Here is a 23212-nt window from a genome sequence, read left to right as displayed (position 1 = left end):
TGGATATAAGTGTTCAAGGCAATGGTGACCTTTAAAATTATTTCTAGACTTCAAAATTTTCAAAAAGGTTTTAAAACTTGCAATGATGAAATCAATTCCTAAGAGAGAATGAAAATGTACCAATATTCTAATTAAACAAACAGTGAGCTAGTGACCATGAAACCCAGTATCCTTGCTGCTGTATAAAAAGAAACTGAACTCAAAGAAATTCAAAAATTGCAAACAAAGTAAACTAAAATCACATTACATCAACTCATATTCTGACCCCTCACCATTCGACTCACTCTGGCTTTAGGAGGTAATCATAAACAAATTGAGCAATCTGATATCTAATTTGCAAAAAATGAAACTAATATTGAACTACACATTCATACTCCAATCCCTCACCATTTGTCTCGCTCTAGCTTTAGGAGGTAACTGAAAATGACATTAGCAATTCAATAACTAACTTGCAGAAAAATAAACTAATATCAAACTACGCATTCATACTTCAATCCATCACCATTCGTCTCGCTCTGGCTTTAGGAGGTAACTGAAAATGACATGAGTAATTTAATATCTATCTTGCAGAAAAGTAAATGAGCAAAACTGAAATAAATAAAACAGTGCTGGAACTAGAACTAAGAAAAATAATTAGCAGAAGGACAAGAATAATTCCATGTCATTAGTCATTATAAAACCATGTGTGAATGCCCGGGCTGCCTATTGTAATCTGAAACAAAGACACTGATCAGTTAACAGCATTAGAAAGCATAAAAACTATAGATAGCAATCAACATGAAAACCATAAGCAGTGCAATATATACAAGTAAGCAATTATGGTATCATGAACGTAAAGGAATAAAGCATGAAACTATACAGCAATTAACAAAACCTTGGTGTGTACAGGGGCCCTTTGCATAACCTCGACCAATCAACAATCAACAACGAATTGAGCTTACAAACAGTGTCTTCTCATGTATTAAAATGCAGTCATAACACAGAAATAAAGTTACGGCACAGTGGGCTCGTAAACAGTCAAAATTACATTCAAAAAGCTAGCTAATATGCATATGAGAACGCTTTATTTATAACAGAGGATGACATAACTACTTTCCTAAAATATTCATTGATAAAAAGACACGTGGATAACCACGTCCAGAAATCTAGCATTATGGTAGCCGTGAAGATTAAATCCAAGGAGGGTGGCTGTTAGATTCGGTTCATGGAGCAGTCCACAGGTGTTAACACATCTCCTGAGATTTAGGAACGTCCACGCAAGTCTTCACGTGGTGAAAAACAAAGTTCTGCCACCGTAGGACTCTTAGGTTGACCATTGCTTGACTATCTTTGACCACGGCCTTTTGCGAGGGATTCGGCTGAACCAATAGGACCTAGTCCATGTCCACGTTATTTGCAACTTTCCCATGTGGCTGGATTCGGTTGAAGACACCTGTAACATAGACTTTAAAAAAAGGCTGCGGAAAGTTGAACTGGCTGCGGAAAGTGACAAGATTCCGCAGCTGAATGAGAAAAAATTTAATTCAAACAGCAGACATAAGACATAGTTAGGAAACCATTTTATATGCTCTTTTTAAACTAATATGCAATGATTTGACAGCTTAGGAGGTCCAGGTAAATGGAAAACAGCTAGAAAGGTGTATAGGGAAGATGCAAGTTTGGGACTCAATAATACGTTCAGAAGAATCATCCAGAATCTCAAAATTTGGGGTAGAAAGAGGCAGGTGTACAAACAAGGAGAACCATTTCAGAAGCTTCAAGCTATCTAGCATTGCTCTCCTCCACTGAACCACAAAATGTACGAGAAGCATGCAAAGATGAATGCTGGGTCAAGGCAATGAATGAAGAACTTGAGTAGATTGAAAGGAATAACACTTGGGATTTGGTTCCTAGACAAAAGATAAGAATGTCATAGGGACAAAGTGGATTTTCAAAAATAAGCTGAATGAAAATGGAGATGTGGTTAGAAACAAGGCAAGACTTGTGTGTAAAGGATATGCGCAACAAGAAGGCATAGACTTTGAAGAAACCTTTGCACCAGTGGCTAGACTTGAGGCTATAAGAATGTTCCTTGCTCTCTCTAGTTTTCAAAAGTTCAAAGTATTTCAGATGGATGTAAAATTTTCCTTTCTGAATGGAGACTTGAATGAAGAAGTGTACATTGAACAACTAGATGGGTTCATCCTTGGAAATGATCCAAATCTTGTATGCAGACTCAAAAAGGCTCTCTATGGTCTGAAACAAGCTCCAAGGGCTTGGTATTTTCGGTTGGATGAGTACCTTCATCAACAAGGTTTTGCAAAAGTATCAATAGACAACAATCTATATATAAAGGTTGACAATGAAAAGTTGCTAATACTTGTTGTGTATGTTGATGATATCATCTTTGGCAGCAATGAAGAAGACATGAGTCAAAATTTTGCCTTGGTAATGCAAAAGGAGTTTGAAATGTCCATGCTTGGTGAGCTCACATATTTTCTTGGTTTACAAGTACAAAAAAACAAAGGCGGTATTTTTCTATCACAAACCAAGTATCTCAAGCAGATCTTGAAGAAATATGGGATGGAAGATTCGAAACCAGTATGTACTCCTATGATTACAGGATGAAGTCTCAGCACAAATGATGAATCAGCAGCTATACATCAACCTACCTATAGATCCATGGTTGGTAGTCTACTCTATCTAACAGGTACCCGACCAGACATTATGCATGCAGTAGGGATAGTTGGAAGGTTTCAGACAAATCCAAAGGAAACTCATCTTCAGGTAGTCAAGAGAATTTTCAAATACCTTCAAGGGACTCAACACTATCGTTTATGGTATCTTAGATATACATATATCACACTTCATGCATATACAGATGCAGATTGGGCAGGTAGCGTGGATGACAGGAAAAGCACTAGTGGTGGTGCATTCTTCATGGGTCCTAGATTAAGATCATGGTTCAGCAAGAAACAAAGTTCAGTTGCCTTATCTACAACTGAAGCAGAGTATGTAGCTGCTGCATCTTGTTGCACACAACTCCTTTGGATGATGCAAACATTGCAAGATCTTCAAATCACTTGAACTCCACCTATTTCCATTTTTTGTGATAATACAAGTGCAATCAGCATTTCAAAGAATCCTGGCATGCATTCAAAGACCAAGCACATACCTATCAAATACCATTTTCTTCGGGAACAAGTGCTTGAAAAAAAGGTCAAGTTGGAGTATGTTCCCTCTAAGGAACAAGTTGTTGATATTCTCACCAAACCACTGCCTGGGGAGACATTTGAATACCTCAGACAGAAGCTAGGGGTAGTTGATGCATCATCTTGCTGCTGAAACCTATCTGTTTCAGAGAAATGTGGTTGTACGCGAGTTGCATGAAGTGGATCCGCGTACATACGCCAATTTTGGAGGTAAAGTCACGTATATGGTGGTTTGAAGGAAATCAGTGGGGACAGACTCTGGTTGAAGACAGTTTGATATGGGTCTGACAAAAGACCATCTGGCACAGGTTCAGGGGGAGCAGATAATCTTTTAATAATGCATTGTTGGCATTACATTAGAAGCTCTTGGTTCGAGTACACAAGCTGGTTTGGGTTCAGGTGGATCAGCTGCTGAAGGGGTGAAGAAGGAGAACATGGTTGCTGATCTGAATAATGATGTTGCTGATATTTGTTATTTGTGACTTTCATAGTCCCGCTCTAAATTTTTCGTCTCTATGTCATGTATGTTTTTTTATTGTCAAGGTCATGTAACGACCTATTTTGGTTTCCCTACTATGCCTGGGATGAATGATGTAATGTACTTGGTTGTCATATGTAAACTTCTGATGTATCCCCATTTGTTTGGGTAGATGATCCCCACTTGGTTGGGTGATGGATGTTTGTATAGAGTTTTTTTTTGTGATAGGAAGGTCTTCTATGATGTATAAGTCATGGTTCTTGAAGAACATCATTTTGCAGTTAGGGGGAGCATGGTCAGCACAACGGAGCAGAGATTCCAGCATATACTCAGGGGGAGCATAACCCTTTACCCTTGATGACAAAGGGGGAGAATGACTTTGAGATTGCCATCAAGTCCAAAGGGGGAGATTGTTGGCATTATGACTCAGGTTTGGTGCTATGGCACAGGTGTTGTCCTTGATGGCAACTCATTCTGGTAACAGATCTCAGTTCGGGCTCTCAGAATGAAGGAAAAATATATATACGCAGGTTCATAGTGATAAAGCCGCGTATACACGCAGGTTAGACATTCCAAAGTCGTGTATGCGTATACATGCACTTTCACGCAAGGAAAAGTGCGTACATGTGGGAGAACTTATGGTATTTAGTCCTTGGTATTTGAACCTATGGTTTTGGACCATAGTATCTCGTCAGATGTGTTGATCCCAAGTATTGGGTCCATGGTATTGGTTTGTTATGGTTTTGGACCATGGTATTGTGAAAGGCCTAAGACTATAAAAGAGGAAGGAGATCATTAGGCAAGGATCATCTGATGTATTGAATATCTGAAGACGTGCAAGTGATTGGTTTGTGTGGCTGGATCTGAATCAAGGAGGAACCTGAGCATTACAAGATAGATAAGTTCTATTGATGGGTCGAGATCTCAAGGCTTGAATAGTAATATCTTTTGTGAATTGATCTGTTATAATCGGCGCGTAATTAGATCTATAAATCTGATAATCTGAGTAAAACTGAAGTCTGTTTAAGTGTAAAGGGTGAATTGTCTTTTATAGATCTATACACAGGTTCGGCTCTAAAAAGGCGTGTATACACGCAGGTTCAGTGAGAGAAGAAAGTGTATACACTAGTTGACCTTGATTCAGATGCGTATATATGCAGGTTTATACATAGTGAAGTAGCGTACGTCTCTTGAAATATGTTTTAGCTGCTTTTGTGGATTTCTGCAGTGTTCTGGGTTCAGCATTGGTGTCTGGTTACTAGTATTGTTTTCTGATTACAACATTCTGAGAAGTTATTGGTTGATCCAATAGTTGTTTGTGGAAAGGAGATTGGTTGATGCACATATATTTGATGTTTGTTTGATATTCATGGATCCAGTCTGAAAATTGATGAAACGTGGTCCCTGGAAGAGAAGGTTGCAACCTTCTGTGGGTCAGCACCTACGTACTAGTATCTCAGCTAGTACAAGAGCTAAGGGGGTTGTAGCTCCCTTCCAGAAGAAGCTGGAGAATGAGAGAGGGTTGTAGCTCTCTGCAAGTTGTAGCCTGCATACTGGTATAAGTCTGCACCAGTACAGAATCATTGTAAAAGAAGTTTCTAATTAAAAGAAGATAAAGACGAATTGCAGCAGGTGGCTTTCACCCACATTGGGTTTCCACCTTATATCTTGTGTTCTTGTGTGTGATTGTATTCTACTCTATTTTTACTGTTCCTGGTTATTGTTTATATGACTCTGATGCACAGATTAATGATCAACATCTGTAGAATACATTAAATTATAAGTCTGCATGGTATACGCTAGTTTCCTTATTTGAAGTTGCATATATACGTGGTTTTCTCTAACTGAAGTAGCGTATATGATCTGGGTGTGAAATAAAAATATTTGACTTAATAATACTGATTCACCCCCCCTCTTAGTATTATTTCCAACAAGAATTCCATAATTGCCATCACTAATTGCCAAACACAATACTAAATCTGCAATATGCTTTGAAATCACTCAATCTTTCTGTCTTGCATATCTCTATGGCGTGCACATATCATAACATGCTGATTGTTGAAAGAGCTCTTAACCACTATATCATGTTGGAGAAAAAGATAGGACTTGAATTTTGGCAAATCACAACTTTGTAAATCTCACTTAAATCTTGCAGAGGATGCCTTGTTTTGTGGGATTTACAAAATTTATAAGATAAATATTAGAGAATATTAAATCGGCAAATTTGATTTCCTTACCAATTTAGCTTCCTAATGAATAATGCAGCTAAAATATTCCAGTTGATTATAGATGACAAATTTGTCATCAAGAAATAATGGTGCACCAACAATATCAGAGGCCATTAATAATGTTAGTCCAACTGTATATATTTTCAACCATCAAAGAGAGATAAGAGAGATTCCTAGAGGTTGAGGGAAGGCCAAAACTAACTCATTACTACATATGGCCAAAAAGTGATATTTCACCTAGTCGATGGAAGTAGCAAAACTTCACATATATGCATTCTAAAAGCTTTCTTGTATCAATTATTACTTAATGCTAGCCTGGACAAGAAAGCTAATAATAAAATATATTTTCTCGTATCACCTATCTTAGATACTTTCCTCTGAAGAGGCCATCATGTAGAAGTTCCATGCTAACATTGCAACACCTACTGTTGGTTCCAACTTTGGCCGAATTGGAAGCACGCCTGGAAAGTCTTTGGAAATGCAACTAATTGCTTCTTCATCTATGTCTCATCCCTCATTGGTCTCAAGGACACCACCAACCATAACAAGTAGAAAAGACTCCAATCCATCTTTCCCACTCAAACCCAGTCTCTGGACAACAGCTTTTACGCTGGCAGCAAGCTCTTGAACAGTAATGAGAAAAATATTTTGTGCCACTTTATCACCTGCTCCTGCACAAGCCTTTACCACAGGAGCAAGTGCAGCTATGCAGGCCCAAGAAGGATCTGCATAAGTCCATCCAATGACTTCATCTGGTGAGTGAATTTGGAGCTTCTGTAGAATTGCAGAAGTGAGACTTGTGGGAGGCCCCCGTCCATCATGAGCTTTTACTACTGTTGTTAAAGCTTGAGCAACAATCCCATAAAGTTAAATTGATTAATGATGTTTTAGCTGTCTTTCATAATTCTTAACTAATGAGCTTTTGAAATGTGTCTAAATGATATTTCAAACATTTAGTCGAATGGATTAGGAAATTCAGGTTCTACTTCAATCAATATTGGTTTCCACATACAGGTATTTCTCAGAGATTATTTTCTTCACATATATTTAAATTATAACTCTGTGCAATGCATTTTTGTTTTTGTTTTTCTCAATCCAAAAATGGAGAGACCAAATTGAACTTTGAGTATCCAATCAATTATATTTGCAACTATACCTTCAATTTCTCTCAATTTTCAAGTAGAATTCTTTTAAAAGGGACTTACTGGAATACCACCCTTACTGGATAAAACAAATTGGTTGCATTTCAGCAATCTGCACAAGAATCGAACGTGCAACCTCTAAACATAGAAACTTCAAAGCAATATCAGCTAAATTTAAGACAAATAGAAACTTCAAAGCAATATCTAAACATGCAAATTTTATAATACTTTAAGTAGCATATTGTTCCTTTTTTCAGTCCATTCTCTTTTATCTTCTTAGACATCTTCCAAACGGTTGAACAATATTTTGACCCTACATTTGCCTATTCATTGGATATACTCCATGTAAATTTTTAGGATATCAAACAGTGCACAAACATTTTGTGATGTATCTGAATAAATAAATGATAGTTACAACATGTGTAGAATAAATGTATATTTGTATATAGAACTGCTAAAGCTACAGAATCAGAGACTCTGTTCTGTTTAGGGTGGTATTGAAATATACAACTAAGAATCCCTCATCCTTAAAATGAACTTGTTAATGCACATGTTTTATGACAGCTAAGGATGTTTAAATGTGCTCAATATATATAATAATCTAATGATTAACAATCACCAGAAAATGATAATAAAATAAAACATAAGAATAAGTTTAACTAATGAAACTAGTTCCATCTCATTTCAATAAGTTGTCCTTTTTCGTCATATAATACCAAAAACTTAATCTTGACTTCGTCATATGCTAATTTTCTTGGTTTAGGCTTTATGAGTGGTTGGATGTGAAGCATTTTAATGCTCTAACAATAATCAAGCCATCCTTTTAAAAATTAATAACGAGTTAAAAGTGCCACATTATAAATTGACATATGGAAATTATGTTTTATGTAGTAATATCTTGGTTAAATTTAATATTTACATCAATTGTATAGAAGTTTTATATACTGGTATGTATTAAAGAGAAGCCAATAATTAAATATTGATTGCAAAAGGACGTTTTTTTTTTTTTATGGGAACATGAAAAGTTAGGAGTGTGTTTTAAAATATTATTAAATTAATTTGTTTTGAAATTTTTAATAATAATTTGAATTAAATTATAGTTTTCATAAATATCATTATTGATATAAATATATATTATAATTTGGATATCATATTTTCAATAGGTTGCTATGATAATTTGATAATTTATTTAATTATTTATGCATGAGAAGGTGAAGTGGAGTGGTCACTGGTCACAAGTTGTGATCACTTAATAGTATCCTTGGGTTTTCTTTGAAAAAGGTTGGGATCTTTCTTTGGAGATGAACTTGAGTGATAGCAGGGATGTCACTATCTCTTTCTTGATAGGTGAGGTGTGGTAAGTGTTATAACCAATTTGATTCCTCTCGATAGTTTTGATTCCTTGGATTGGGAAGTATGTTTTTGATTGATTGGCATAATTTCCTTATTTAGAGTATTCTTCTTTATGCCCAATTCAATGCTCGATATATTATCAACTGCATGTTTAGATTCTTCCATTGTTAGGTCATGTGCCACATCATCTCTAACTAGTTGAGACACTAACATCATTGCTTACTAGGATATTATCTATAATTAAGTAATGTGGTGATGTTTCAAAGAGTTTCTTGGTTGGATGAACTCCTAGGAACTATTCATTGAACACTACATCTTGATGCACAATCACTTGCTTTGTAATTTATCTAATTATTTATTTATTTACAACTGCTAATAAGAATGTTTTAATTTTTAGCACTTTTGACATCAAAGTCCTTCATCTTTTTGCTAGCTCGTAAGCTTAAGTTCGCCATTTGAATTTCTTATTCTTACTTGTCCACCTCTTTCGACATTTTTCTGCCTATGGCCTAAATGCGATGCTACAAATATCATTTTAGGGAACATACTGACAAGGGTCCAAAATGACACTTATTGAGATATTGGGGAAATATTGCAGAATTATCAGAAGGGACAGAATTTAAGACTTTTGAAAATATCAAACGTATGGACAACTTTTGGAATAATTTATACGATCTTTTCTTCTATGACAATATTATTGCAACATCTATGACAGTGAAATCTACCATATGCAATGATGATTATACAAATCACTTTGTGTTACATATTGTCCCTGACATTGTCACTTATAGGGTCATGTAAAGTTTGAAATGAATGATTATAATTGGAGGCTACAGGAGTACAGTGTGTGGACGACTTTACTTGGTTGAAAGCATCATATATTAATTGTACCATGAGATGAATATTGATTGTGATTATCCTGCCCTTGTTTTGTTGTTGCTTAGTCCATAATAATAATAATAATAATAATAATAATAATAAATAAATAAAAACAAAATAAAATAAAAAATTAATTAATTAATTAAAAAAAAATTGGGCTGCAATGTTCCCCAGATATAGTTCTTTAGTTATAATGGAACTCGTGGTATAGATACCTTGGGATAAACTATAATCTGCCCACCAGAAGGTTAGCAAGAGTTTCAGGAAGGGTTCCTAGGATTATGTGTTGTCACTTTTCCTTTATGTTCTAAGGACTTTGGGACGAATTCCATTGTTAAGAGGGGGTGTATGTAGTGCCCACGCTAGTTTCCTGACCCTAATATATCTTAGATACTTTAGTCTATGAGGAACTCAGGTTGAGGATCCAGAAACATGACTCTATTATTAGTGAATGTGATGGTTATGTATGTTCTCTATTAATATTATGATTACTATATAATTAATGGTTATGTGTACTCTCTATTGATATCATGATGGTGATAGTAGTAAAGGATATACAGGTTTTCTATTGATAATAATGATAGCTTTGATCTATATGTATGGTTCCATTAATGTTATGATGATGCTAGCCATGATGGAGGTATCCCCTATGTTAGTTACTTACATTAGTTCTAGTTCACAATGAATAATGATGTGAATGACCAGGTAATAATGCTATTATGACAATGACTAACACTGAGAAACTTGGTCACTGATTATTATTGAGTATGGTAGGAAACCACCAAAGGCACTCACACATGACGAGTTGACGACACCTAGTTTGATGAAAATTTATATTATTTTATCTTTGAAATTCTAAGTCGATTTTAAAACCTGGTATATATGTTTATCTATATTCTGATGATATGTTAATGGTTGCAGGCACATATTAGTTGCTTGGTTGAATGACTCACATATGGATGATGGGGTTGTACAAGTGTATGGAACTACATGGGAGGGGTGGGACAGTGTCCCTGATCTCACCCACTAGCACTCCTGCGGTGACTTGGGCTGGAAGGGTTGAAACACCTTCGCCTTGAAGATCACGATGCCATGAGGGCAGGTCCCAAAGTTGGGTTTCTCATGAGGATTTTACCGGGGGGCGCGCATCAAGGCGGATTCCTTGATCCCTGACACCATTAGTCTCACTATAGTAGGCAACATAAGAGATGATAGCGGTCTATGGCATTGCACCTATACTTTTCCCTCGTAGTCGCTGAATGCATGAAGGGAAAGTGGCGTGGCACCCTTGGAACTTCAAGGGAATTTCTTGAAGAGAACGACCAACTTTTCACCCTTGGCATCACAAATAAATTGTCATGTGTGGCACCCTTGGAGCTTCAAGGGGATTTCTTGAAGGGCACGACCAAACTTGGCACCTTGGAATCATTAAAAATAAATAAATTAATAAATATAATCAAGAAACGAAAACTAGGTAAATTTACATCAAGGGTAAATGATGTTAGAAACCAAGGTAATTAAATCAAGAATAAAAATTGGGTTAAGAGGATCATAGGAAGAAATAAAATATTTTTCTTAAAAACTCTACCCTCCCCATGTTGGAAAATATTACGTAGATTATGTAGTTTAATTAGGTAAAAGGGGAAAGAGGGACATAATTGTAAGGATAAATTAATTCAACATGTTCATAGCGAAACATATGTCAAGATGGGAGTTCACCAAGAACATTAGGGCCCCCACAAGTTGATGATACTCGGAAGAGTTCACTAATCCGGGACTAACACCACTTCCACATAGCTTCTTGAAGTTGAGTTCCTGCAGAGTAGATACAGACTTGCAATCTACCATCCCACATATCTCAAGCAACTTCACAATGTATTTTCCTTGAGAAAGGAAAATATCACCTAGATTTTTCCAGACCTCTAGTCCTAAGAAGTAGTGCATCAGTCTTAGGTCCTTCATCTCGTACTCAGAATCCAAATTCCCCTTGCATTAATGAATGAGAGAGTCGTCACATGTCGGAAAGAGACCATCCACATAAAGGACCAGAATCAGAGGCCTGTCCTTTTCAACCTTGAAGTATAAGTTAGGGTTAGCATCGCTCCTTGTAAATCCCAACTTCATAAGATGGCTATCAATCCTCTCATACCAAGCCCTAGGGGCTTGCCTCAACCCATAGAGGGATTTCATAAACCTGCATACATGTGTCTTACGATCTTGAACTTCGAACCCCTCGGGTTGCTCTACATAGACTTCCTCTTTAAGCGAGCCATGCAAGAAAGTAGTTTTGACATGAATTTGGTGAAGGCTCCATCCTTGCGAAGCAACAAGGGCTATGATCAAATGGATGGTGGTATATCAGGAAACCGGTGCAAATATCCCATCATAGTCCACTCCTTCCTTTTGAGAGAAGGCTTGAGCAACGAATCTGGCCTTGAACTTTTCAGCATTCCCATCAACTCAATGTTTGATCTTGTAGAGTCGTTTTGAGGTGACCACTGACTTGTCCTTGGGTTTAGGAACTGAATCCCAGACATCATTCTTCATGATTGAATCATACTCCTCGTTCATCGCATCCTTCCAAACTTGGTGTTTCACGACTTCTTCGAATATAAAAGGCTCAAATTGTACAATGGTACTCATGCAACTAAGTACCCTTGGTACCTATTTGGGTTCTTGCTTTCATGAAATGTCCCCCTCAGTGTAATGTGTTTCTCAACATCTTCAAGAGTATCTTTGAGCCAAAAAATTCTTTTTCTTGAAGTAGAGGGCTCACTAGGAGGTGGATCAATGGGATCCATCAGACCTTCAACATTGGGCATCGGGTCATCAGACGAAGTTTCATCCTGCTTTCCTGCATCATTATCATCATTGTCCTTCCTAGGGATAGGAAGATATCAGACTTTCCTAAGGGAATATTCTTCATCGAAAGTGACATCATGACTTATTTCCACTTCCCTTTGACTAGGAAAATAGATTCTATATGCCTTTGAAGTTTCACTGTAGCCCACAAATGTTCCTTTCTTCCCAGATGAATCTATCTTTTTTCTTTTCTCTTTCATCACATGAAAATATATGGGACAACCAAAAGAAGCATTAGGTTTCTTACCGATGAAAAATTCTTCGGGTGTCTTGATTCCAATTCTTGATGTGGGCATCTATTTTGAACATACACAATGGTTTTGGCAACTTCTCCCATAAGAACTTCGGTAGACCTTGGTCATGAAGCATGACACAGGTGGCTTCTATGATAATTCGATTCTTCATTTTTACAACATCATTTTGTTCAAGAGCAAATGTAGTAGTGGTATCGCTCTTAATGTTAGCTTCTCTACAATAGTCATTGAATTCATTTGACTCATATTTAGTCCCATTATCTGTCCTCAATATTTTGATCTTCTTCCTTGTTTGATTTTCAACCAAGGCTTTGAAAGAGCGAAAACATTTGAACACTTTGTACTCCTTCTTCAAGAAATAGATCCATGTTTTGAGAGAGAAGTCATCCACAAAAATTACATAGTACAAATATCCACCTAAAGATGTCACAAGCAACATACATGATAGATCAGAATGGACCAATTGAAGAATATCGGTAGTTTGACTTTGACTTGAGTGGAATGGTCCCCTTGTATGTTTTCCAACTACACAACCCTAACACACTCCTTCATGATCTAAATTGAATTCGGGCATACCTGTGACCATCTTCCTTACATCAGGTAAGGCTTTGTAATGAAGGTGAGCAAATTTTCAGTGCCATAATTCAAATTGAAGAGAATTATTGCAAGTCATTTCTCCTAACGGACATCTTTCAGCCTGATAGATATCTTCAACCTTGAATCCAAGAGTGAATGCATCTCTTGGGTTCCTTTTCCAAACACTAACCTTCCCATCAATGAATGTCACCTTGAAACCTTTATCTTCCATCGCAGAAATTGAGACCAGGTTCTTTTTCAAATCAGGTACATACAATGCTTCTTGTAAATGAAGGGTTTGACCTTGATTTAAATGAAGAGTAACAATCCCAATTCCATTCACAGGATAAGTGGCATTATCCCCAAGTATAATCTCCATATTTGTTTTCTTTTCAATCAAGTTTAAGAGAGCCTCTTTATACCTAGTGAAGTGCCTTGAGGCACCACTATCAATCAACCAATGATCCAATGTATCTAGAGGAGAGGCGGTGGTGAGGGCAGAATAAGATAAAATTATTTTTGTTTTACAACATTAACTTCTTCATACCTAGAGTTTCTCGACTTCTTGGGAGGATGACCATTTCCATATCGAGCAGCGGAGCATTCCTCTTTCCCTTATTGTTGAACCTATTATTCCTTTGATTTCCATTTCCTTTGAAGTTGAGTTATTGTTGTCATCATCTCTTGGAGTATCCTTCTTTGAATCCCGACTTGAACACTTGACCTTGTCGTCTTGGACCAGCATTGTTCTTCCTCTTAGCATGAGCGGAGAAGGCAGTAAGACTATTTGCATTTGAGGGCTTGTCTCTTTCCATCATCCTTATTTCTTCTTGAGTGCATCTAGCTAATGATTCATCAAATCCCGGAATCCCGTCATTGTTGAGGATAGTAGTGTTAAACACATCCCATTCTCTTTTAAGGCCTCCAAGTGCAATAAGAGTGAGCTCCCTGTCACCAATAACTTCTCCAATAGATAGGAGATCATTCTTGATTTCAGTGATCCTCATGAAGTAGGATTGAATGTATTCTCCTCTGTTCATCTTGATGTCTTTCAACTTGCTCTTGAGAAAGAGAACTTTATTTTGATTATTTACTTTGAGCATCCCAACCAACTTGTCATACATCTCCTTAGATGTTTCCAAATCAGAAATATAGGCAACCAAAGGCTTGTGAATAGAATCAAAAATAATTTTCTTAGCTTTGATGTCATCTTTCTTGTACTTTGTTTGTGCAGTTGTAGATGCATTTGAAGGAGGCTTCACTACTCTTCCTTTGACATAGTCCATGGTATCATTTTCTTCCAAAGTCAAATTTAAAGACATCTTCCATGCATGATAGTCGGATTTGTCCTTAAGTTTTTCCTCATATTTGAAGTAAGATGTAGTCATCATTGGGAATAGTTCCAAGTTCTTGTCCAACAAATTCTCTTAGTGATTGCTTTTCCTCACTCTTTCTTGGGCGTTGTCTTCACCTGTGCTCTGATACCATGTTAATTTTAGATAATAATGGTATGTTCTATGCTTTAGCACAATTTAATTCAATGTTCCTTATCAAATCAATAATAATTTCCAGTAGCAATCACAATTACTTAATCACATTAACAGTAAATGCAAATAGAGCATAAAAACAAGTGCAGAAGACAAGCCAAGACAAGAGGACACAAGATTTGACGGATGCAAGGGCAAAGCCCCAATGTGGGGAAAACCCTTTGATCAAATCTTATTATTATTATTCAATAGTTCAGTAGAGAGGGAGAGTACATAGATCAAATTCACTTTCTCGATACATAGACAAAAATGCCTTGTCAAAGTCATAGACAAAATTTCCTTGTCAAAATCAACAGTCAACTGCAGCCCTAACCAGAAAGTCAACATTGGCCAAACTAGCACCAAAACATCCTCCAAGCAGTTTGATCAACAACAATCCAATTCGGCCTTCAAGGAGAGTCAAATTCAACCAAAAATAGTTCGTTAAAAGGAGAGAGAAACACTGTTGTAATTCTTGTGGTCAAATCTAAAGTCAACGCTGGTCAACCTACCCAAAACACCTTAGTTTTTGTGCCCAACAACTTGGCCTAGGAAAACCATAATTCTTCCCTAAAAACCAAAGTTAAAGATGGTCAAATGATCCCTAATCAACGTTGGTCAGCTGTTAAGTTATCGTATGTTATATGCTTATAACAGTTTACTTCTTTTTCTTATTATATTCCACAGATTAGCAATCACATGTACATAAAGTAAAGTGCAGATAGAACATTAAACGATCGACAGAAAACAAGCCAAGACAAGAGACACAAGATGTGGCGGCCAGAGAAGGACAAACCCCACAATGTGTGGGGAAACCCTTTGATCAAATCTTCTTTTATCTTCAATAATTCAACAGAGAGAAATAGTACAATAAATCTGATTCATATCATTAGTAGCAAACCCTAGATTAGTAGCATCAGCATTAGCGGCTTCATTATCAAACTAGGGCAGACGATATCTCACAAACCGACTGTCGGATCGGCTTGATTCCACCACCAAAAGTTGCAGCTTCCAGAGGAGGTTTAAATGAACCTACAATGCAGTTCAGATGAAGAGATCTTCTATTCCACGTAGGTCAAACTTTACTTCTGCAGTTGCAGCTTCAGTTTCGGTAGCTTCCGACTCCAAACTAGGGCAGTCGATATCTTGCAAACCGTCCATCGGATTGACTTGATTCCACCACCAAAAGTTGCGGCTTTCAGAGGAGATCTAGATGGACCTACAGCGCAGTTCTAAGGAGGAGATCTGATGGTCAATGCTGGTCAAACTTTGGATCTGCAGTTGTAGCTTCAGGTTCAACAGCTTCCGGCTTCACATGTGTGAGAGAGAGACCCTTTTCTGTGTAGTAGAGAAGAGACTCTCTTATGCACAGTAGAGAGAGAGAGATGTGTTGAGATGAGTGAGTCCAAATGAGGAAAATTCCTCCTGTATTTATACACAACGTTGGTGTTTGAATAGATGCGATTGTTGGGTTTCTGAGCCTACATGAGTTGTAGGTCGGCTTGATAATAATTCCATAATCAAAATAAATTCATATCTCCATGAATACTTATCGAAATCCGATGATCTTTATATCAATCCTACACCTCTCGATGAGAGGAATCTAATAAAAATATTATCAGCCATGAATAAGATGACCCACATGAAGTTTTGCCCTAGTTGCCAATTTTAACACTCCCTCTCAACTAGGGAGAACTTCGTCTACGATCTGTCTATCGATCGTTACTATTCATCCATCAAATGAACTGCCCTGTACAGCTTGTCCCTTGCCCTACTCTACTTTATTCTGTTTGTTCTGCTTTGTCTTGTTCTACTCTTGCATTGTTCTATTCTGCTCTGCTTTTGTTCGAATTATGAAGAAGAAGAAATGATCGAGGATGTATCATACTAACTCAAAGTCAGTCTCAGAGTATGTATCATTGGTCCCAGACCAGTCTCAACCAACCCAAAGTCAGCGTCATAGTGAGTACAACTCCACTGGTCCCAGACTAGTATCATCCTCCACTGACTCAAAGTCAGTCTCAGAGTGCGTACCACTGGTCCCAGACCAGTCTCAACCGACCCGAAGTCAGCTTCATAGTAAGTACCACTCCTACCACTGGTCCCAGACCAGAATCGTAGTCTCAGAGAGTGTACCACTGGTCCTAGACCAGTCTCAACCGACCCGAAGTCAGCGTCATAGTATGTACCACTCTCACTAGTCCCAGACCAGTACTGCATTGACACGAAGTCAGTCTCAGAGTATGTACCACTGGTCCCAAACCAGCCTCAACCGACCTGAAGTCAGTGTCATAGTATGGTACAACTCCTACCATTGGTCCCATACTAGTATCATTGATCCCAGATCAATGGAGGTCATCCTAGCATAGGGAGTACGATAGATACAACAATGCGCCCATCAGTACTACTATGGTCCCTAACTTCATTTCCTTGCTCATTGATCAGATGAGAGGTACTTCCCATGAGTCCTAGACTGCATGGGTAGGATGCCTCGACAGGAGAACTAATTAATCTTGTCCTCACAGGAGAACACATCAATCCTGCTACAATCGCCATGGAGAACACATCAATCCAGGTGTCATAGGAGAACACATCAATCCTGCTACAATCGCCATGGAGAACACATCAATCCTGCTACAATCGCCATGGGTTGTACATGTATACCACCAGGGGATAGTGAATCATCCTGTGGTCATATGTTGCTCCAAGAAACACCCTGCAACCCCCTAGAGCTCCCAAAGCTCAATGCATTATACATGACCCTCATTGGAGGGTCTTTTAACAACTCCAAGTTGTTCTCGGAAAGTCAAAAATTTTACTTTCCCAAGGGCTTTTGTCAGAATGTCGGTGACTTGTTCATCTGTATCGATATGTTGGAGCCTTATAGCTCCCCACTGCACCATATCTCAAATATAGTGGTATCTGATATTGATATGCTTGTAGCGATCATGAAATATGGGATTCTCTGACAAACGAATCCCACTCTAGTTGTCACAAAGGATCACGGTGGTATCCAATGTAAATCCAAACAACTTACTGAAGAGCTTTCACAACCAAACTGCCTCATAGGAGGCCATGCTGGTAGCAATATACTCTGCTTCGACAGTGCTCAAGGCCACCGACTTCTTCTTTCTGCTCATCCAAGATATCGAAGCAGATCCCAAGGAGAAACAACACCCGGAAGTGCTCTTACGGTCCTCGACATTTCTTGCCCAATCAACATCTGTGTATCCAAATAGTCTCACTTCTCCGACAGTGTATCTTAACCCATAAGTGATAGTGCCACGAAGATATCTCAATAGATTCTTGACACCAATCTAATGTATGTGGTGGGGTTCAAACATATGTTGACTCAACGTGTTGACCGCGAAGCATATATCTGGACGGGAGTTCACTAAGAACATTAATGCTCCAATGAGTTGCCGATACTTGGTAGCATTTTGTAAAACAGTTCCAGCAGCACTACCGCTTAACTTCTTGAAGTCAAGCTCCATTAGGGTAGTTACAGGCTTGCAGTCCACCATACCAAATCTTTCCAATATCTTCACCACATATTTTCCTTGAGATAGGAAAGTTTCTCTTGGCTTCTGCCACACTTCAAGTCCTAGGAAATAGTGCATCAGTCCTAGGTCCTTCATTTCAAATTCAGAAGCCAAATCCCTCTTACATTTGAGAATGAGAGGGTTTGCACCTATTAGAAAGAGGTCATCCACATACAACACCAGTATGAGAGGTTTATCATCTTCAACCTTAAAGTAAAGGTTAGGATCGGCTTCACTCCTAGTGAATCCCAGCTTCATCAAGTAGCTGTCGATCCTCTCATACCATGCTCGGGGTGCTTGCTTCAGCCCATAGAGAGCCTTTTTCAACCTACATACATGAGATTTCCAATCATAAATTTCAAATCCTTCGGGTTGCTCCACGTAGACCTCTTCTTTGATTGAGTCGTGCAAGAATGCAGTCTTGACATCCATCTGCTGTAGGTTCCATCCTTGTGAAGAGGCAAGGGCTATGATCGAGCGGATGGTCGTATATCTAGCAACAGGTGCAAATATATCATCATAGTCTATACCTTCCTTTTGGGAGAAACCACGAGCAACAAAACGAGCCTTATACTTTTCTGTACTTCCATTTGCTGCATGATTTATCTTGTAAAGCCATTTGGAAGTAACAACTATCTTGTCCTGGGGTCTAGGAACTACTTCCCAGGCATCATTATTCATGATAGACTCATATTCTTCAGTCATAGCATCCTTCCATACTTCATGCTTGACGGCATCTGAGAATGATGAAGGCTCATTTTGTATGATCGTGCTCGTGATGGTTAGGTATCCCTGATACCTATTAGGTTTCTTACTTTCACGAAAGGTTCCTCGAGGTGCACCATGTCCTCCAGCATCATCAAGTAGCCCCCTAATCCATGAAGGCCTCTTCCTAGAAGAGGAAGGCTCATGTGGAGGAGGATCAATTGGATCCATGGGTTCTTCTACATCAGGCATTGATTCATCATCCTTTTCTTTCGGTTCCCTGGTGTCGGCTTCTTGAGAGCTCCTCAAAGTCGGAAGATTGTTCACCTTGCTGAGAGCCATATCTTCGTCAAAGGTGACATCATGACTAATTACGACTTCCCTTTGACCGGCTACATAGATTCTATAGCCTTTAGTATTTTCATCATAGCCCACGAAAATTCCCTTCTTTCTAGATGCACCTAATTTATTTCTTTTCTCTTTCAGCACATGAAAATATACAGGGCTTCCAAAAATTCTAAAATGAGAAACATCAGGCTTCTTATCCATGAACTTATCTTCAAGAGTCTTGGAACCCAATGCTTGATGAGGGCATCGATTTTGTACATATACGGCATTGTTTGCAGCTTCAGCCCATAGGAACTTCGGAAGTCTTTGATCATGTAGCATGGCCCGGACAGGTTCCATAATTGTGCGGTTCTTCCTTTCTGCCACAACATTATGTTTAGGAGTATATGGTGTAGTAGTATCCCTCTTGATGCCAGCCTCTTTACAAAAATCATGGAACTCATTAGATTCATATTCAGTTCCATTATCAGTTCTTAAGATCTTGATCTTCTTTTCAGTTTGATTCTCGATTAGGGCTTTGAAGTGTTGAAACCAAGATAACACTTCATCCTTCTTTTTCAAGAAGTATATCCAGGTATTTCGAGAATAGTCATCTGTAAAAGTGAGATAATATGAATATCCTCCCAAGGAGTTCACAGGCATCATACCAAATATGTCTGAATGAACTAGTTGTAATATATCGGAAGTCTTGCTTTGACTTGAAGGGAATGGTCCCCTTTTGAGCTTTCCTTCGGCACATCCCAGACATACACCTTCTTTCTCTACTTGGAATTCGGGCATCCCTGTTACCATTTGTCTTACATCGAGTAGAGCTTTGTAATGAAGGTGGGTAAACCTCCGATGCCAAAGTTCGGACTGAAGAGTTGTATCACAAGACATGACACCTAGCGGACTTCCACCAACCTGATATAAAGAATCAACTTGAAACCCAAGAGTGAAAGCATCTTTAACATGTCATTGTTGAAGGTTACCTTGTAGCCTTTGTCTTCCATTGTCGAGATGGATACCAGGTTCTTTTTGAGATCAGGTACATATAATACATCTCGTAAGTGAATCGTATTACCTTGATTCAATTTGAGAGAAACATTGCCTACACCTTTCACGGGGTATTTCATGTCATCTCCAAGGACAATTTCCAGGTTAGTTTCTTTCACTACCAGATTATGGAGTACTTATTTGTAACCAGTGAAATGTCTTGAGGCACAAATATCAATGAGCCAAATTCCCATTGAGTCCGAAGGAGCGGAGGTAGATAAAGCAGATGGTAGATAATATTCAGCCTGCTTATTGTCAACAGTGTTCATACCTGGAATTTCTAGCCTTCTTGAATGGTTGCCCTCTTCCTTGATTTCCAACATTCCTTTTACCTTTGTTGTTGAATTTTCCATTCCTTCGATTACCATGAGAGGGATTTTGATCATCATCACGGTGAGAGTCCTTTCTATCAGGGCATTCCCTTGTATAGTGACCAGCTTTATTGCAAATGAAACATCGTCCTTTTCTTCCACCCTTAGGTCCAGCCTTTCTTTTCGATATAGACCCAGAATTATTTCTTTTCTTAGCATGAGAAGAAAAAGCAGCAGAAGGACCTTTAGGCAAGGGAATTTCTTGCTCTTCTACCCTTGTTTCTTCTTGAATGCATTTAGCCATTAATTCCTTGAAACTAGGAATTACATTATTGTTCAAAAGAGTAGTCTTGAACACATACCATTCGGATGGTAATCCACCAAGAGTTGTGAGTGCCATTTCTCTGTCAGTAATAGTCTCCCCAATAGATAGAAGATCGTTCTTGATCTTGGTGATTCTTAAGAAGTATGCTTGCATACTCTCATCTTTACCCTTCTTGATTTCCCTCAACTTATTTCTAAGAAACAAAACTTGATTTGCATCATTAACTTTAAATAAACTCACCAGTCTATTGTAGATTTCCTTGGAGGTGTCTAGATCAAATATTTAGGCCACCAAGCGCTTGTCGATAGAGTCCCGGATGATATTCTTCGCTTTAATTTCTCTGTTCTTCCATTTGTTCCTGGTAGCAGGAGGTGTATTCGATGGAGGCTCAATAATATTGCCTCTCACATGATCCAACACTCCTTGATTATCAAACTAGGGCAGACGATATCTCATAAATTGACCGTCGGATCGGCTTGATTCCACCACCAAAAGTTGCAGCTTCCAGAGGAGGTTCAGATGAACCTACAATGCAGTTCAGATGAAGATATCTTCTAGTCCACGTAGGTCAAACTTTACTTCTGCAGTTGCAGCTTCAGTTTTGGCAGCTTCCAGCTTCAAACTAGGGCAGTCGATATCTTGCAAACCGTCTGTCGGATTGACTTGATTCCACCACCAAAAGTTGCGGCTTTCAGAGGAGATCCAAATGGACCTACAGTGCAGTTCTAAGGAGGAGATCTGATGGTCAACGCTGGTCAAACTTTGGATCTGTAGTTGCAGCTTCAGGTTCAACAGCTTCCGGCTTCACATGTGTGAGAGAGAGACCCTTTTCTGCGCAGTAGAGAAGAGACTCTTTTCTGCGCAGTAGAGAGAGAGAGATGTGTTGAGATGAGTCAGTCCAAATGAGGAAAAGTCCTCCTATATTTATACACAATGTTGGTGTTTGAATAGATGCGACTGTTGGGCTTCTAATCCTACATGAGTTGTAGGTCGGCTTCATAATAATTCCATAATCAAAATAAATTCATATCTCCATGAATACTTATCTGAATCGGATGATCTTTATATCAATCCTACACCTCTCGAAAAGAGGAATCTAATAAAAATATTATCAGCCATGAATAAGATGACCCACATGAAGTTTTTCCCTAGTTTCCAATTTTAACATCAACACTGGTCTGTTTTTCTGAAATTTCAACTTGCACTTAACCCTGAAATTTTCAGCCTCTTGCCACACGTGCGAAGAAGAGAGAGACGCTGACCAAGTTGTAAGAAGCAATCAAGAGAATAGAGAGAAATGAACGATGTGATGACTCATGAGTGATGTCAAAATGAGGAGAGAGGCCACTCCTATTTATACAATTAGTTAAGGGTGAGGAGACACATCCATTGGGCTTCTTTAACCTACATTTGACTGAGGCCGACCTTGACATTTGTGCATGAGAGAGAATAAATTCAAAATTCCATTTCTTCTTGTCAGAATGAGATGATATTTATATCAAAATTGGACCTCTCAAAAATAGGAATCCAATGCAATAATCATATCCATCATATGAGTTTTCCTAAGGTGGAATTTGGCCCCAGTTGGCAATGTTAACATGCAGGAAAGTTAAGGATTGCTTGCACTTTGACAAGATCAATGTAGATTCCTTGTTTTGACATGTGCAAATATGAGAAGTCTACTAGACTGAACAAAAAAGACAAATTTGTGTGGATTTAACCTGATGTTATAATGTTGGGTCTTAAGGTTGGATTGGTATTGATAGGAAGTGACAAATATGGTTGATAAACTTCAAATGTGGTTTTAGAGAAACTAACTTCTGATGTACCCTCGATAGTTTGTGTTTTCTTATTATTTCGACGTCCATGTGTTGCGTAAGGAGGTAAAGGAGGCAATGTTTTCATCCTACACAAGCGACGAGGGTGTTATTATTCCACTGTTTATTGGTTAATTTTAAAACTTTAAAGAAACAAAACAAAACAAAGGGATAAGTAGGCAGATACATATTACCAAGTCACTATGAACTGTGGAATACCATTTCCAGTTTGTGAAGGAAATCTGCCCGAATTTTATGTTTGGTGTATCACAGATAGCAAGGTGGTCGTCTCAGTTAGCTAGGGTTGGATTTCATTCTACTAGGGACTTCCAAAATATACCCGGAGGTACATGGAAGCGCAATCCATGTTAGTGTTGTCTAATGTATCTTGTACAATAGGAAGTATTGTGATACATTTTCCATACGTGGAGCATCTTCGGATATACTCAAAGGTACATGGAGAATGATCTGATATACTTACATATGTGGAATACAGACTACCCCCAGAATGTAACGTAGAAAAATAACAACAACTCATATGTTTAAAGATGTCAAAACACATCTCTAGCCTAGACCTCTGTGTGTGTTGTTAATGTTTCACATGCTTCTTAGGTTAATTGAATCAATTTTAGAGGCTATA

The 23212-nt window shown here is 38.2% G+C and overlaps 1 pseudogene; it reads right to left on the bottom strand.

Annotated features, from left to right (window-relative positions):
- Positions 1-6260: 6260 nt before the first annotated feature.
- Positions 6261-6761, bottom strand: LOC149183578 (uncharacterized; annotated as a pseudogene).
- Positions 6762-23212: the final 16451 nt, after the last annotated feature.

This window comes from Pinus tabuliformis, chromosome 3_2 (assembly GCF_031772625.1).
Source record: "Pinus tabuliformis cultivar Carrire ecotype Pingquan chromosome 3_2, CPIR1, whole genome shotgun sequence".
NCBI lineage: Eukaryota > Viridiplantae > Streptophyta > Pinopsida > Pinales > Pinaceae > Pinus > Pinus tabuliformis.
This window is presented reverse-complemented; position numbering and strand designations above follow the sequence as displayed.